The sequence below is a fragment of the Chiloscyllium plagiosum genome, chromosome 14 (genome assembly GCF_004010195.1).
Source record: "Chiloscyllium plagiosum isolate BGI_BamShark_2017 chromosome 14, ASM401019v2, whole genome shotgun sequence".
Lineage (NCBI taxonomy): Eukaryota > Metazoa > Chordata > Chondrichthyes > Orectolobiformes > Hemiscylliidae > Chiloscyllium > Chiloscyllium plagiosum.
This window is the reverse complement of record NC_057723.1, coordinates 74,962,547-74,980,766: the sequence shown is the minus strand read 5'-3', so window position 1 is coordinate 74,980,766 and position 18,220 is coordinate 74,962,547. Positions and strand designations below refer to the sequence as shown.

The 18,220-nt window shown below is 43.7% G+C and overlaps 1 protein-coding gene across 1 annotated transcript in view; it reads left to right on the top strand.

Annotated features, from left to right (window-relative positions):
• LOC122556809 (alpha-2Db adrenergic receptor-like) overlaps window positions 1-17,555 on the top strand; it is an 82,440-nt gene extending 64,885 nt beyond the window's left edge. Inside the window, exon 2 of the mRNA XM_043704013.1 lies at window positions 17,494-17,555. The gene's annotated coding sequence lies outside the window, so the exon portion shown is untranslated. The remainder of the gene's footprint in view (window positions 1-17,493) is intronic.
• The last annotated feature ends 665 nt before the right edge of the window (window positions 17,556-18,220 follow it).

The window sequence follows — 18,220 nt, the reverse complement described above, 5'->3', positions numbered from 1 at the left end:
TATTCATGTACGCATCCAGATGCCTTTTAAATGTTGTAATTGTACCAGCCTCCACCAATTCCTCTTGCAGCTCATTCCATATACTCACCATCCTCTGCATGAAAACATCGCCTCTTAGTTCCCTTTCAAATATTTCCCCTCACCATACGCCTATGCCCTCTGGATTTGGATTCGCCTACCCTGAGAAAAAGGGCTTGACCATTCACCATATCCATGCTCCTCAAGAGTTTATAAACTTCTGTAAGGTCACCTCTCATCTTGTTAAAAATTTAAACAGAGCTTGACAGTGAAATGTCAGCAGCTCATCCAAAACCCCGTTATCTGCATCCTAACTTCTGTTCCGCAGAACCTTAGGGACACTGAGAGACATTAGCACTCACCTGGATACCCACTAGAACCCTACCGACACCCTGAATTATAGCAAATATCACCTTCATCTCTGAGGAAGACCAAGAAAGAGTAACCTCAAAGCTGAGCAGGTCTCTCATTCTAATGTAGTAATTAGAACAAGATTGGCCAGGAGGATCAGTTTGACTATGAGTTCCTTAATTATGGCTATTAACCAGTGCCTAGCAGGGAGTCCTGGCTGATAGATACAAACAGGAATCTGAGAGATTCTACTCACTCACATGATAGCTGCTACCTTGCAACTGGGGCAGGAGTAAAACATACCCGGCCCCTCAGAACAGCCGGAAAGGCTCTCAGAAACCTTGGGTCCTCCCCCTTGGTCTAGCATTGAAGAAACATCAGAGATGGATGCAGCCAATGTCCTAGCCTTAACACCATTACTGCCTGAAGAAGAGGAGGAATTTCTTCTGAAACGCACCGGGTGCATGAGACGAGTACACACCGCCTGTATCCGAATCAGAGTTGGAGGAAACGGACCTGGTGTGAAAATGTCCCAGGAGAAACTCCAAGAAAAAGGACAGGCCCCCGGACCTGGGAAGAAGGAAGAATGTAGTGATTGGAATGAGGGCTGGGTAGATTTAATTGAATATGAGATCCCTGAGTTGGGCTGTTAACCAGGGCCAATCAGGTAGTCCTAGCTGACAGATAGAAATAGGAGTGTCAACAGGGAAAAAAAACAAACAGGAGTGTCAGGGATTCTATTTACTCTCAGAGCCAGCTCTGAGTGAGCTGGGTCAGTGGCGTATACTGTACACATGTAAATAAAGGGTGACTTGGTGATGGAATACCAGCCTTTGTGGAGTTATTTCGGTTACATTCAGTTCAATGGATGCTTCAGTGGTGTCACAATGCTAGTTATTTTTGCAATGTTACTATACCCTTGAGTCTTTTTTTTCCAGAGAGGGGGGTAAGTGGCCAGGGTCCAACTAGGCTGGGTTTGAAAGTTTTACTGCAGCCCTTTGTTTACCCCTAATAGATAGTGTTCCAGGACAAAAGCTTTCATGTCTTTAAAAAAAGGTATAAACAAAATGGAGTAGCCAGCTAGCTGCATAGCTAGCCTTAGCTTAGATTAGAGCTTTTTTGAATTCAGTTCAGAACTTTAGTCAGTTCAGTTGCAGCAGGGGATGTGTGAAACAGGCTGCTAATCTTGCTCTCTGACCTCAAGCCTATAAGCTCGAACTTGTTTCATTTTTGCTGTTTGTGTTACAGGTTGTGCATATTGGGACTGTTGCAAGTGTTTTTCAGAACAGCATCATTAAGTCAGGTTTGGATAAGATAAATTATCCAGTATTCTGTTTTTTGTTCTTTGTGTTTTGATTAGATTAGATTCCCTACAGTGTGGAAACAGGCCCTTCGGCCCAACCAGTCCACACTGACCCTCCAAAGAGTAACCCATCCAGAGCCACTTTCCCTCCGACTAATGCAGCTAACACTTGGACAATTTAGCATGGCCAATTCACCTGATCCGCACATCATTGGAGTGTGGGAGGAAACCGGAGCACCCGGAGGAAACCCACGCAGACACAGGGAGAATGTGCAAACTCCACACAGACAGTCTCCCAAGGCTGGAATTGAACCTGGCACCATGAGGCAGCTGTGCTAACCACCGAGCCACCGTGCCGCCCCTAGTTTTATTCCATAATTTTGTAAATAAATTTTGCTTGTTCAAAACTTGGCAGTTGAACCAGCTAATTTACTCCAAGAATATCCACTCTACACTAAGCTAAAACAAACAGCAAAATTACAGTCTGGGCTATATGCTTAAAAATGTTTTGAGGGGTCTGGCGTAACAGTGATTTGGCAAAACTGATGGAGTTGTAATCTAGAATGCACTGCTTTAAACTTTGGCGAGAACAGATTCAATAGTAACATTTGAAAGAGTGTTGGATAAATGCTTGAGGAGAAACTAATTGCAAGTATATGGAAGAGAGAAGGGTAGCATTTAATTGATACTTCCATCAGAAGTGTGTCTGTGTGGAGTTTGTGCATTGTCCCCGTGTCTGTGTGGGCTTCCTCCGGGTGCTCCAGTTTCCTCCCACAATCCAAAGGCGTGCCAGTAAATTGGCCATGCTAAATTGGCCATAGTATTCAAGGATGTGCAGTTTAGGTGCATCAGTCAGGGGTAAATGTAGGGTAATAGGGTAGGAGAATGGGTCTGGGTGGGCTACATGTTGAAGGGTCGGTGTTGACTTGTTGGGCTGAATGGCCTGATTCCACACTGAAGGGATTCTATGATTCTATAAGAAAGCTGATTCCAATAGACTGAATGGCCTCTTTCTGGACTACACCGTTCTACAAATTTATTGGGTAATTTTTATTGGGTAAAACCATAACATACTTGGTGTTCATTGACAAGTCTTCAACCTGAAAAGCTAACCCTGTTTTTCTTCATTCTCTCTCTAGTCCTGCCAGTCCTGTTGAATATTTTCTTACTCCTGGTCAGATTTCTAGAAGAATCTTAAAGTGGAATAGACTGCGAAGAACAGGAAGCATTAAAAAGACAATTCTGGAGTTTAATGCCAAGGTGTGAGAAGTCAAGGCACTGATAGTCAAGTAAAGGAAGTGAAGGTTGCACAATAGAACAGAAATATAAACAATAGAGTTCTTGAAGGGTTGTTCAGAAAGAGGACGCTATGGAGATAGGCAAATGGATGGATGAGGCTATTAATGAAGGGATTTAAACGTACATATGAGAATTTTAAATTTGAAGGTTGACTGGAGCCAATGAACATCAACTGACTGAAAGATTAGATTAGATTACCTACAGTATGGAAACAGGCCCTTCGGCCCAACAAGTCCATACCGATCCTCCGAAGAGTAACACACCAAGATCCATTCCCCATATGTACCCCTGACTAATGCACCTAACACTATAAGCAATTTAGTATGGCACAATTCACCTGACCTTCCAAAGCGGCACATCGTCTTGCAACTGAATTGTTGCTCGTTCACTGTTGCTGGGCGGAAGTTCTGCCAATCTCTATTTTAGAACATGATTAAAGTTCATAAAGTGCACTAAGTATAGTTGATCAAGAAGGAAACCGGAGCAAACCCACGCAGAATGCGCAAACTCCACACAGCAAATTCCCGAGGCTGGAATCAAACCCAGGTCCCTTGGTGCTGTGAGGCAGCAGTACTAACCACTGAGCCACCGTGCTGCTGTGAAGGGTTAGGGTTTATGGAAAAAGAGATTCAGGCTCGTACACATTGATGTTGGATGGCTGAGAAAGCATTCGAATGGTTGAGAGTGGAGGTGACCATGGTATCAATGATGCTTTCATCAGGAGTTGAGTGGAGTTTGGGAAAGAAACAGGCTATTGTCAGGGCCTTTCCAACAACATTCAAAAACATCACTTCCATCCAGGGTAAAGCAGCCCAGTTCATCAATAGCCACCACAAATATCCACCCTCTTCGCCATCTGATCACAGTGCTTCCAGTGTGTTCAACAAACATGATGCACTATTACTCGGTTGATAGCATCCTTTAAATTGACAATCTTGATGGCCTCGGGACAGCTCACCCAAGGGAACAAAACCAGCCAAAACTATCCTTCCAAAGTGGCACATCATCTTGCAACTGAATTGTTGCTTGTTCACTGTTGCTGGGCGGAAGTTCTGCCAATCTCTATTTTAGAACATGATTAAAGTTCATAAAGTGCACTAAGTATAGTTGATCAAGAAAATGGCCACCATCTCAAGGGCAATCAGGAATGAGCAATTATTACTGGTTATACCAGCAATATGCACACCCATCCCACGAACAAATAAAAAGAAATTATCAAGATGGACATCAATAGTTTTTGAGATGGAGACAATGTGAGATTCAATCCTTGATCCCCAGCAGTGCAAAAGGTTCAACTCATCCTAGATGCTAAAATCATTGTACCTTTTGCCACTTGTTTAATCTCTGCCGGAGAAAGTTGTTGAGGTAGTGACAAAAGCAACATTTAAAAAAACATTTGGATAGGTACATGGATGGGAAGGATTTAGAGGGATATGGACCTCATTACTGACTTTTGGCGGGATGTTAGTCATGCCCCCCCCACACACACACACACCATTACCCACACACACACACACACACCATTAACAGCATAGAGGTGGAATGAGTGGAGAATGTTAAGCTCCTGGGAGTGGTCATCCACAGCAAGCTTTCTTGGATTGTTCATGTGAACGCACTGGTTACAGAGGCCCAACAATGTCTTTTCTTCCTCAGGTAGCTGAGGGCATTTGGCATGACAGCGAATACCCTTGCCAACTTTTATAGGTGCGCTATCGAGAGCATTTGTCTGGATGTATGACTACCTGGTAAGGCAACTCTACCATTCAAGATTGGAGACGGTTACAGAGAGTGGTGAACTCAGCCCAGACAATCACAAAGGCCAAACTCCCATCTATAGAATCCATGTACCAGGCCCGCTGTCAAGGAAAGGCCCCCAGCATTCTCAATGATCCATCCCACCCTGGCAATGTTTCTCTACAACCTCTACCATCAGGGAGAAGGTACAGAAGCCTGAACACACGCACCAGCTGGTTTCAAAACAGTTTCTAACCTACTGTTGTTAGAATACTGAATGGATTCACAAACTCTTAACATTCACCTGTACCTATGTTTTTTGTTTTTGCCGCCGTTTACCTATTATTTACTATCTATGCTGCTTAATTCTGTGATCTGCCTGTATTGCTTGCAAGACAAAGCTTTTCACTGTGCCATGGTACACGTAACAATAAATTCAATTCAATTCAATTCAACTGTGTTTAATTGGAACTGGCTGAGTGGGTACCATGGTCAGTATGGACCAGTATGGGCCGAAGGGCCTGTTTCCATGCTGTATTACTCGATGACTCTATGACTCTATTAGACTCACTTTGTTAAGTGCTAAAAGTTAGACACTTCTACTGTCAAGTACAGCCCAAGAAATCTTTTAAAAACATTGCAACTTAATTATATTCTGAAATATTTGCTGGATGTTGGTTGCAGATGGAAGTTCAAACATCACCAGAGACAGCCGAATGCTAAAATGTCTTAACAAATGCGAGGAAATAATGTATAATGGTCCCAAGAGGAGGAGGAAGTAACAGAATTTAATCAAGGAAATTACTAGGAGAACTTTCCCACATCAATCAATAGAACCTTTCGTCTTTGCTACCAATCCATACTCATTGCTGCTTTGACCTCTGGGCAGAATTCCCCTCTCTTCAATAAATTATTGTAAAACATTATTGCAGCATTTCTGTATTTTGAAGTAAAATGATTATGATTCATGACAGATAGCAGAATGAGCATGATGCATGTCAATTTCCTCTCCACCTCAGGCAGTATTGGGTCGTTACAAACTGTTTCTAAATGCTAACATGAGAGAGACAGCACTTTTGGCCATTGTTGTCTTGTGAGGCTTCAGATGTAGATGAGATTGGGACTCATCCTGTTTTTGGAATTTGATCACCTTTTTTCTTGAAGGAAAAAATTCTTGGTTGGGTTGCATTGCATTAAAATGTAATATTAAAATATTAAACATTAAATTACAGGTGGCATGGTGGCTCAGTGGTTAGCACTGTTGCCTCACAGCACTGGGGACCTGGGTTTGATTCCAGCCTCAGGTGACTGTCTGTGTGGAGTTTGCACAGTTTCCCTGTGCTTATGTCGGCTTACTCCTGGTGCTCCGGTTTCCTCCCATAATGTAAAGATGCGCAGTGCTAAATTGCCCATTGTGTTCAGGGATGTGTAGGTTAGGTGTATTGGTTAGGGGTAAATATAGGATAACAAAGTAGGGGAATGGTTATGGGTGGGTTACCCTTTAAAAAAGGGGCAGCACAGTGATTCAGTGGTTAGCACTGCTGTCTCACAGCACCAGGGACCCAGGTTTGACTGTCTGTGTGGAGTTTGCACATTCTCCCCGTGTTGCAAGGGTTTGCTTCGGTTTCCTCCCACAATCCAAAGATGTGCAGGTTAGGATGGATTGGCCGTGCTAAATTGCCCATTATGTTCAGGGATGTGCAGGTTAGGTGCATTAGTCAGGGGTAAATATAGGGTAGGGGGAATGTGTCTGGGTAGGTTACTCTTCAGAGGGTCGGTGTGGACTTGATGGGCCGAATGGCCTGTTTCCACACTGCAGAAAGTTAGCCGGTTATATTGTCAGTCTACTGGAAGTTTTAGCTTCCAGGAGGAAAGCATTGAGAGAAGAAAAGAGAAATACTTGAGAGGAAGGAATAAATGTTACAGACACGAAGAAGAGAGACAGTCATGGCACAGAAACTAAAACCAAAAGGGAAAGATATTCAGGCTTCAGGTTAAAATTCACTGAGAATGAAAGGTATCCCAAAAAAAGAGCAGTTCAGCCTGAGGAAAGGAGAGGGTGTGCTATTAAGAAGGGCCTGTGCCCGAAACGTCGAATCTCCTGTTCCCTGGATGCTGCCTGACCTGCTGTGCTGTTCCAGCAATAAAGTTTCAACTTTGATCTCCAGCATCTGCAGACCTCACTTTCTCCTATTAGAAGGTTCTGCCAATTTACAAAGTAAAAGCGGTTAAATTAAATGGTATCCCTTTTGATCAGTGTGCCCCATGTTCAACTTGCTGGCTGTGAAATAAATCAGCTTAGTTGGTGATACCTGATCTTGTCACCCAAAAGTTTTGAAATTTGGAAAGGAGCAGCTTCAAAAATCACAGAATCTCATCTCGATCAGACAGAATCCATTCATTCAGATGCAACAAATTCTGATCATTTCCAGGCATGTTCAGCGAGGTTCCTAAAGAAATGAAAACATGAAATTTATGTAGGTTTGGTTTTGTCTTATCTACAATGAATTAACGATTCACTCCCAAGTTTCTCAAATGACTCACAAGACTTTTTTTTAGCCAGTTAATCCCTGCCAATATGTCAGGATTGTTAATGGGTTAGCAGCCTGTTGATTCTGTTAGAGGACTTCCCTGTAGTTCATTAACACAATCATGGTATTCACAGTCATTGTTTACATTTCTGAAACACAGATAAAGTCATAGGGATGTACAGCACGGAAACAGATTCTTCAGTCCAACTCGTCCATGCTGACCAGATATCCTAAATTATTCTAGTGAGGAGAAAGTGAGGTCTGCAGATGCTGGAGATCAGAGATGGAAATGTGTTGCTGGAAAAGCGCAGCAGGTCAGGCAGCATCTAGGGAACAGGAGAATCGACGTTTCGGGCATTAGCCCTTCTTCAGGAATGAGGGAAGTTGGTCCAGCAGGTCCCATTTGCCAGCACTTGGCCCATATCCCTCTAAACCCTTCCTATTCATATATCCATCCAGATGTCTTGTAAATGTTGCATTGCATCAGTCTCCACTCTGGCAGCTCATTCCATACATGCACTACCCTCTGTGTGAAAAAGATGCCCCTTAGGTCCCTTTTATATCTTTCCCCTCTCTCCTCAACCTATGCCCTCTAGTTTTGGACTCCCATACCTTGGGAAAAGACCTTGTTTATTCACCCTATCCATGCCCCTCATGATGTTGTAAACTTGTATAAGGTCACCCCTCAGCCTCCAACACTCCAGGGAAAAACACCCAAGCCTGTTCAGCCTCTCCCGAAAGCTCAAGCGCTCCAACCTGGCAAGATCCTTGTAAATCTTCTCTGAGTCCTTTCAAGTTTCACAACATCCTTCCCATAGCAGGGAGACCAGAATTTAACACAATATTCTAAAAGTGGCCTAGCCAATGTCCTCTGGAGATGGGAACATGCAGGAAGTGTGAAAGGAAGAACTTCTACCTTTGAGGACTATAGCAAGGCTTCAAAAAATTCATTTGAACATGGATTTTCAGGAAATGGAGAGGAGACCGTGGGTGGGCTATTCCCTTTTACCTTCAGCTGGCTGTTGGGAATCCAAGGTTATGCAAAGACATAATCCTTCCGAAAGATGGGAGAAAGCAGTAACCTCCCCAATCAAACAAGCCATGTTACAACTGTATAAAACTTTTCTTAGGCCATATTTGGAATATTCCAAGCAGTTCTGGTCGCCACACTACAGTAGGACATGGATTCTTTGGAGAGGATGCAGTGAAGGTTTACCAGGATGTTGCCAGGTCTTGAGGGTTTTAGTTATGAAGAGAGGTTGGATAAACCCGGATAGTTTTCACTGGAAAGATAGAGGTCTACAAAATTATGAGAGGCATAGATAGGGTGGATAGGCAGAGGCTTTTTCCCAGAGTGGAAAGAGGACACAGGTTCAGAGAGAGTGGGGGAATGTTTTGCAGGGAAGTGCAGAGAAAATCCTTCACACAGAGGATGGTGGCTGCCTAGAACACACTGCCAGTGGAGGTGGGGGAAACAAGCCTATTAGCAATGTTTAAGACGTATCTTGATAGATACATGGACAGGAGGTGAACATATGGATAGAAACCACGCAATGCCAATAAGAATCATACAATCCCTATAGGCTCTTTGGCCCAACAAGTCCACACCTACCCTCCGAAGTGTAACTCACCCAGACCCATTCCCCTACCCTGACTAATGTACCTAACCTACACATCCCTGAATACCATGGGCAATTTAGCATGGCCAATTCACATAACCGGCATATCTTTGGATTGTGGGAGGAAACCAGAGAACCAGGAGGAAACCCACACAGACACAGGGAGAATGTGCAAACTCCACACAGACAGTCACCCAAGGCTGGGATTGAACCAAGGTCCCTGGTGTTGTAAGGTAGCAGTGCTAACCACTGAGCCACCATACAATAAATGCAATAAGTAGTGGGTTTAAGTAAGGATTAAGAATTGGCACAGGCCTGGTGGGCTGGAAGGCCTATTCCTGTGCAGTATTGAATTGCATTGTATTGTATTTTACAAACAGGCATGGATGGAAGTGGCCAAGGAAGTCAGTGCAGGAGGCAACTTGGGGAGTGTGTGTACAAAGAGCATCCGTGGCCACAGTGTCCTCTCCCTTTCCTGAAAATCCATGTTCAAGTGAGTTTTCCATCCTTGCTGTAGCCCTTAAAGATAAAGTTCTTCCTTTCACACATCCAGCATGTTCCTACAATTAGAGGACATTGGTTAGGACACTTTTGGAATACTGCATTCAGTTCTGGTCTGCCTGCTGTGGGAAGGATGTTGTGAAATCTGAAAAGATTCAGAAAAGATTTATAAGGATGCTGTTGGGGTTGGAAGATTTGAGCTATAGGGAGAGGCTGAACAGGCTGGGGCTGTTTTCCCTGAACGTCAGAGGCTGAGGGGTGATCTTATAGAGGTTTATAAAATCATGATGGGCATGGGTAGGGTGAAGAGTCAAGGTTTTTTCCCCAGGGTACTGGAGTCCAAAACTAGAGGGCATGTGGTTGAGGTGAGAGTGGGAAGATTTAAAAAGGTCCAGAAGGTGGCGCATGTATGGACTGAGCTGCCAGAGGAAGTGGTGGGTGCTGGTACAATTGCAACATTTAAAACAAGGGAACAGTAATAATGTGCAGCATTTCTCCAGAAGATCCTACGTTTGGAAGCAATTAGGACCTCAGTCACTCATCCTTCACTCTCCATGCTCCCTGTGTGCCTCAAAAGCCATGCCAAGGCACAAAAATAAACTTCCAGCAGGTTACTAGATTTTGACTTGCACAGTAACCTTCAGAACAATTGGCCCCACAATTGCCTTGATTCCTCACTCTCTAGAGACCTCACATTCCCATTGTAGGGCACATTCATCATCACTCTATTGGCCTCTTGGATCCCATGCCCCAGCACCAATCACTGCTATTTTTGTGGTCTTCCTTATACTGACAGGGTCATATGCAGACTGAGTGATCGCTTTGCAGCTCACCTCTGCTCTGGCTGAAAGAATTACCGAGACCTTCCAGTTGCTTGTCATTTTGGCTAACCACCTTACTTCTTCCTGCTGACATTTCTATCCTGGGTTTGCTATGGTATTCCAACAAAGCTGTGAGTGAGCTGGAGGAACAACAGCTCACGTCCATCTGGGCTTTTACAGCCTTTAGAACTCAGAAATGGGTAGAGCTCACAGTGCCATCAGGATGCCCCATCTTTAAACACACTCAGATTCTGCTCTGTTTAGCAAGGTAATAGTGCCATGCAACACGATGCTGCATATTTTCAGTGCAAAGATGAGTCTTTGTTTCCACAATGACCATGAATTGGGCATTCATATCAATGGGGTCAATGCAGTCATGGATAGATATACATGCAGTATGGTTTTCTCACTTGATATTTCCCTCACCATCTGTCACAGAGACAGTCTAGCAGCTCAACCTATAGTCAGTAGAGGTGCCGCTGAGCCTGTCTTGGGTGATGGACATTGACGCACCCTACCCAGAGCACATTGTGCATGCGTTCCATCTTCACTACTTCCTCCAAGTGGTGTTCGGCATGGGAGAACGTTGATTCATCGGCTGAGGGAAATGCTACATGATAATCAGCAGGAGGTTTCCTTTCCCAGTTTGACCTGACGCCATGAGACTTCATGGAGATCAGAGCCAATGCTGAGGGCAACACCCTCCTGACAGGATACCTACTGACCATCACCCCTGCTGGGTCCGTCCTGCTGGTGGGACGACACATAGCCAGGGGATGGTAATGGTGATGTCTTGGCCATTATTGTTAAGATCCCATCCTGTGAGTATGTCTGGCTGTTGTTTGATGAGTCTGTGGACAACTCCCCCAATTTAGGCACAGGTCCCCACATGTTGGCAAGAAGCAATCTGACATAACTGTACCTAACACAATGGTGACCAGTGGTTAATGTCAGTGATGGCGGTAGGTTTGGATGTGAAAGGAGAGGCATAGGTTTTACGGGGAGTTGATAATGATCAAGAAGTAAAGAGAACTTAGAAGCCATTGACATGAACCTCTAGCTAACTGAATGGGCCTGCTATTCTCAAAATGATCACCACCTTAGGGTGGCCTGCTGCCTCACAACGCCAGGGTCCCAGGTTCGATTCCAGCTTTGGGTGACTGTGTGGGGTTTTCACATTCCCCATGTGTCTGCATGGATTTCCTCCGGGTAATCTGGTTTCCTCCCAGTCCAAAGATGTGGAAGTCAGGTGAATTGGCCATGCTAAATTGCCCAAAGTGTTAGGTGCATGAGTAAGAGGGAAATGGGTCTGGGTGGGTTACTCTTTGGAGGGTCGGTGTGGACTTGTTGGGCTGAAGGGTCTGTTTCCACACTGTAGGGAATCTAAAAATCCCACTCTGATGGCTGAAGAACAGTTGGGAAGCAGACAATGCCTTTAAATTATCATGAAAAAATGTGTGATTCTGGGGAACAAAATAGTGCAACAGCCTTTAATAATCGACAGTATCTGGCTTTGAAGTTTTTTTTATGTTATGAATAGAATCCCTATAGTGTGAAAATGGAACACTCAGCTCATCAAGTTCACTAACCCTCCAATCCTCGACATTTCTCATGGCTAGTCCACCTAGCCTGCACATCACTGGCAATTTAACATAGCCAATCCACCTAACCTCGGACTGTGGAAGGAAACCCACATAGACACGGGGAGAATGTGCAAACTCCACACAGACAGTCACCCAAAGCTGGAATCGAACACAAGTCCCTGGTACCGTGGGACAGTGCTAACCGCTGAGCCACCATGGAAGCAGTGCAAACTAAATGTGGAGACATGAATTCTGAGATATTGTGAGGAAAAGGGAAATAGAACACAGCAGACTCACATTACCTCTGCCTCCCTCTCTACAGATGCTGCCAGACATGATGAATTTCTGACACTTTCTGTTTTGTCATCGCTGGTCTCTGGCATCAGCAGCTTTTTTGATTTTATTGTGAGAGAAGATGGTTTTCTCATGGTAGAGAAGGGAATGTCCTTAGTTTCCAAACGACTGACCTGACCTTTCCTTCTTATTTGTGTTTATTGAGATTATTCTCAAGCAGTATGTTTCAAAGCTCCATCATGCCATGTTCCTGTTTGTTTTTTGTTGCATATTCACTCGGTAACAGATTTTAAATTAACCCTTTTATATTTGAATAAATGATACAACTTGGGAATACTTATGAAATCACTTGTGATTTCACAAAGGGATAGATTTCACTCTTATATTTTTCTGGTGTAGAGTTCCATACTTTGAGGAAAATTAAATGCAAGGATCAAATGTTTCGATCTGAACACAACACTGGGATGCTGAGTGTTTTAGATCTTTAAAGATTCAGTGAATTTGGAGGAATTTAAGGTGCAAGATTTTGACTTCTACAAATGTGGAAAATGGTCTAAACTGATCAAATGTTTCAAGCATTGGCAAAAGCTGACCGGTGCAGTTTCCATTGTATATTGTTCGAAACAAAAACAGAAAATACTGGAAATAGTCAGTAGGTCAGGCAGCATCTGTGGACAAAATGAGAGTTCATGTTTTTGGTCAACGATGCTTCATCAGCACTGCCTCCAGGGAACTGCCAGTGAGATGAAAGGGTGATGAAGGAAGAGGGTTTGCTGATGTGATGACGGAGAACTGCCCTGGTTTTGGAAGTTTTTTAAAATCCAAATATGGGATGTGGGCATCGTTGGCTGGATCAGCATTTATTGCCCGTCCCCAGTTGCCCCTTGAGAAGGTGAGGGTGAGCTGCCTTCTTGAACCACTGCAGTCCACCTGTTGTGGGTTGACCCACAATCCCATTAGAGAGGGAATTCCAGGATTTTGACCCAGCGACAGTGAAGGAACGGTGATATATTTCCAAGTCAGGATGGTGAGTGGCTTGGAGGGGAACTTGAAAGTGGTTGTGTTCCCATATATCTGCTGTCCTTGTCCTGCTACATGGAAGTGGTTGAGGGCTTGGAAGGTGCTGTCTGAGCATCTCTGGTGAATTTCTGCAGTGTGTACTTCAGTGGTGGAAGGAGTGAACGTTTGTGGATTTGCTGTCAATCAAGCGAGCTGTTTTGTCTTGGATGGTACAAGTTTCTTGAGTGCTGTTGGAGCTGCACTCACCTGAGCAAGGGGGGAGTATTCCATCACACTCTTGACTTGGGAATTGTAGAAGGTGGGCAGGCTTTGGGGAGTCAGGAGGTGAGTTACTCGCTGCGGTATTCCGAGCCTCATTCTGAACTGGAGCCAAAATTGTCCTAATTGGCTGGCCATTAAGCTGACTACTGTATCCTAATCCATCCTGAAAATTCCTTCTGAGGTGGGAAACGATTTGTGGAGATGTCCCATTGTATTTTCCCAGCACCACACCCCATCCACTTCCAAGAATGTGTCACTATCATCGCTAATAGAATGGGCAAAACTAAGGTCAAAGCGCCTTCCAAATCCTCAAGATCTGCCAAAGTGCTTGCAGTTTGGAAATACGTACATTTCTGTGATAGTGAGTAACTCAGAATTTGCCAATCTTTTCGGATTTATATGCAGGAGGATCCCACAAACTGTGACAGGTGTATGACAGACAATGCTGCTTTTCCCTTTGCAATGTTGATTGAGGGATCAATACTTGATGGACATGGAAGAACTCTGCTGCTTTTGATTGTAATTATGCCATGGGATTGCTCGGTGAAAATCATGAGGGGCACAGATAAGATGAATGACAAGCGTCTTTTCTCTAGGGTGGGGTGTTTAAAACTAAGGGGCATTTTTTTAAGGTGAGAGGAGAAAGTTTTAAAAAGGACATGGGGGCAACCTTTTTATGCAGAGAGAGGTTCGTGTATGGAATGAACTGCCAGAGGAAGTGGCGGGTGCATGTATAGTTATAACGTTTAAAAGACATTTGGATAAGTTCATGAACAGGAAAGGTTTGAAGGGATATGGGCCAAACGCAGGCAGGTGGGACTAGTTTAGTTTGGAAACATAGTCTGACTGGTTTGACCAAAGGGTCTGTTTCCATGATGTATGACTCTACCTATGTGAGAGGTCAAATATAAGCCACATTTAATGCATTGTTAGAAAGTCAACACCTCTCACACTGCAGCATTGTCGCAGTCCTGCACCAGAGTGTTTGGGAACATGATTCTGGAGAAGGCTGAAATACATGATTGTCTCATTCTGGTTGGGAATGCTATCACTGAGGCAAAGTTAAAAATCACACAACACCAGGTTATTGTCCAGCAGGTTTATTTTGAAGATGCGCCTTCATCAGGTGGTTGTGGAGTATAGGATCATAAGACACAGGATTTATAGCAAAAGGGTTACAGTGTCATGCCACTGAGATGGTACATTAAGCAAACCTGGATTGTTATGTTTTCACCTTTTAGAATGGATTGCAAGTTTTGGTTTTGATTAGATTACTTACAGTGTGGAAACAAGCCCTTCGGCCCAACAAGTCCACACCGCCCCGCCGAAGCGCAACCCACCCATACATTTACCCCTTACCTAACACTACGGGCAATTTAGCATGGCCAATTCACCTGACCTGCACATCTTTGGACTGTGGGAGGAAACCGGAGGAAACCCACGCAGACACGGGGAGAACGTGCAAACTCCACACAGTCAGTCGCCTGAGGCGGGAATTGAACCCAGGCCTCTGGCGCTGTGAGGCAGCAGTGCTAACCACTGTGCCACCGTGCCGCTGGTTTGTTAACATGTAAATCCTAAAAGATGAAAGATGAAAGAATTAACATTGTTCAGGTTTGTTCAATATACCATTTTAGTTCCATGACACTGTAATCCTTAGCTATAAATTCTTTATCTTATGATCTTATTCTCCTCAACCAACTGATGAAGGAATAGCACTTCGAAAGCTAGTGCTTCGAAATGAATCTGTTGGACTATAACCTGATGTTGCATGATTTTTAACTTTGTCCACCCCAGTTCAACACTGGCACCTCCACATCATCATTGAGGCAGTCATGTTTTCACATAAAGGACAGCAGATAGCTCCCTTTTCAGTAGCCTCTGATAATTTAATAATGAACCGTGTCATGTTGGTTTTGAAGAGGTCAAAGCTGCCGAGAAGCTGCGTAGAACAAACCCGTCAAATCAACAGATGCTTTCATTACTTTCTCTCTTGTGTGTTTATCTAACTTCCCTTATATGCACCATTTAATTAGAAACAGCATCCCAAAGAATTTCACATAAGATTGTTAAAACAGTAGAGTGAATGCGGAGGCAGTGCAAAAATAAATCTCCCAGAACTTGCTAATTGAAAGAAAACCTCTTGCTGTTAGTACTGTTTCCCATTATTTACAGAAAATCCCAACTCCTCTGCCAACAAAAAAAATGGCGTAATTCATGAATCTGTAGCAAATTCCATTTGTTGTGGACATAATGGCTGCAAACCTTTTTAAATTATTCACGAGTACTGAGTCTTCTCCAGATCACAGATAAAGTGGTCCCAAATCAATAGCTTTCATTTAATTGCAAGCTGCCTGCGAAAATATATTTTTGTGTGCCGAGTGTCTGTTGCCAAAAGTGAAACTAATAGCTCCAATGGGATCTGTCATATAAAAGCCAAGGTTACAAATGTATTACTGTGAATAGGATTGACTGAGGATCAACATGATTGAATTGAGTTGCAAAGTTTGACATTCAGAATTCCGGCATGTTATGTAAATATTAAAAGAGCAGTCCCTAGATGCTCCAGCTTATGTTGATGTGACAACCGAGTCCACAACCCAAGTTCGAGTAACATTTCATAAAAATAGCTTAATAGCAATGGCACAAGGAGCAGGACCCAAACAGCTTCGAGTAATTCTTTGTTTCTAGAAACTGCGTCCTTACAAGAAAGAAATATGGTAGTTTCATTTTGGCAGAGCACTTTGTACATACCTGCAAGGGGTCAGGGGGAGAAAGCAAGAGAATGGGGTTGAGAAACATATCAGCCATGATCGAATGGTGGAACAGTGTCGATAGGCTGAGTGGTCTAACTCTGCTCCTTTATCTTACGGTCTTTGTGAGCAGATTCTGCCTGATCTGTCAAATTCTTTCATCGCTTTTTTTTTAAATGTAGAAGGCATTGACTCCTTGCTGACATTTCAAGGGTTTTCAGCAGATTGAGTCCAATTGCTAAGTGTCAGAGTATAAATAATTGCCTGCGGATGCACCATTTCACATGCAAATAGAACTTTTGCTACTGGCCTGTCAGAGGGGGGGCCATGAAAAGAACAGAGGTACCAGTGTGAAGTCATCATGGATGCAGAAAGATGAGTTTCTATATAGACTGATATATAGTTAATTTACAACTTAGCTCATTGAAAAATCATTTCATATGCAGCCATGATTGCTGAATGACTTACACCATTTAATATGTTTTTTTCATTTACAACTATGGCTCTACTTATTCATTGAAGGAATGTTGCCCTTCATGACTGATTGGAATGTTGACATTGTCAAATCAGTGTTAAGAGGGTGGGAGGAGGGGATTGAGCCAAGATGTGATTCTTTTAAGGAACTTGCATTAAGGGCTACTGTCTCGCTGTATGCATTAAGGGCTACTGTCTCGCTGTACAAGACTTGGTATTGGGCCACGTTTATGTTTTGACTTAACGGAAGATGCAACACTAAAGATGTAGCAACGATAGAAGAGTTATCAGCACCAAGCTATGCCAGGCTATTAATAAAAGGGCTGAAAATGTGTTGCTGGAAAAGCGCAGCAGGTCAGGCAGCATCCAGGGAACAGGAGAATCGACGTTTCGGGCATAAGCCCTTCTTCAGGAACTTTCTCCTATTAATAAAAGGGCAGCTGCAACATATGTGGTGACTCTTCATTTCGAGCTAGAGTTGCTGGAAAAGTGAGACATAGCAATCAGTCTCCTGAAAGTTCCCCACAAATAGTTATGATGTGGAGGTGCCAGTGATGGACTATAGTGGACACAGTTAAAAATCGCACAACACCAGGTTATAGTCCAACAGGTTTATGTGGAGGCACTAGCTTTCGAAGCATTGCTCCTTCATCAGGTAGTTGTTAAACTAGTTAAACCTTCTCCTTCAGGACTAAAACAGAAAGTGCTGGAGAACCTGAGAACATCAGGCAACATCTGCAAAGGAAGAAAGGGAGTTGAACTACAAGTCTGATAGGATTGTTCTACGATTGATGCTCCTCGACTTGCTGAGTTTCTCTAGCACTTTCTGCTTTTATTTCAGATGTCCAGCATCTGCAGCACTTTGCTTCTTGTCCAGATGTTGACTGAACATTTTTTTTGGTAATTTAAGCTTCTGTCTCATTTCCTGTAGGAATCAAAGGAAGAGGACTCCTGACATGCCTCACAACACTAGGGACCTGGGTTCGATTCCAGCCTCAGGCGACTGGCTGTGTGCAGTTTGCACATTCTCCCCATGTCTGCATAGGTTTCCTCCAGGTGCTCCGGCTTTGTCCCACAGTCCAAAGATGTGCAGGGTAAATGGATTGGCCTTGGGAAATTTCCCATAGTATTGAGGGATGTGCAGACTAGGTGGGTTAGCCGTGGGAAATGCAGAGTTACAGGAATAGGGTAGGTGAATGGGCCTGAGTGGGATGCTCTTTGGAGGCGTGGGGTGGATATGAGGGCTGAGTGGCCTGCTTCCACACTGTAAAGATTCTAGGATTCTAAATGTCAGGGCAGCAGGCACTGGAGGAGTTCTCGGTACATTACTCAAAGTTTGTCTCAGTGAGGTGGGTGGACAGGAATGGTAATGATCATGGAAAATGATGTCAGGAACCACTTATTCAATCTGGAAATGTCCTTCAGAGTTGTTACATGTTATTACTGATTAAAAGAAAATTGATTGTCAAGAAAATTCCTATCTCCTAAAACATAGCTCTGGCTATCACATTTTGTCACTGTCTTGCATCAATTTCCCTATTAATAATGGAAACTGTCCATCCAAGCTGTCCACTCTCCAACAGTGGTAACTCCGGGATGCCTTCGCTTTCTATCTAATAGATCTGCAGCTTGAGCTGCAGAGAAACTATCTATTTCTC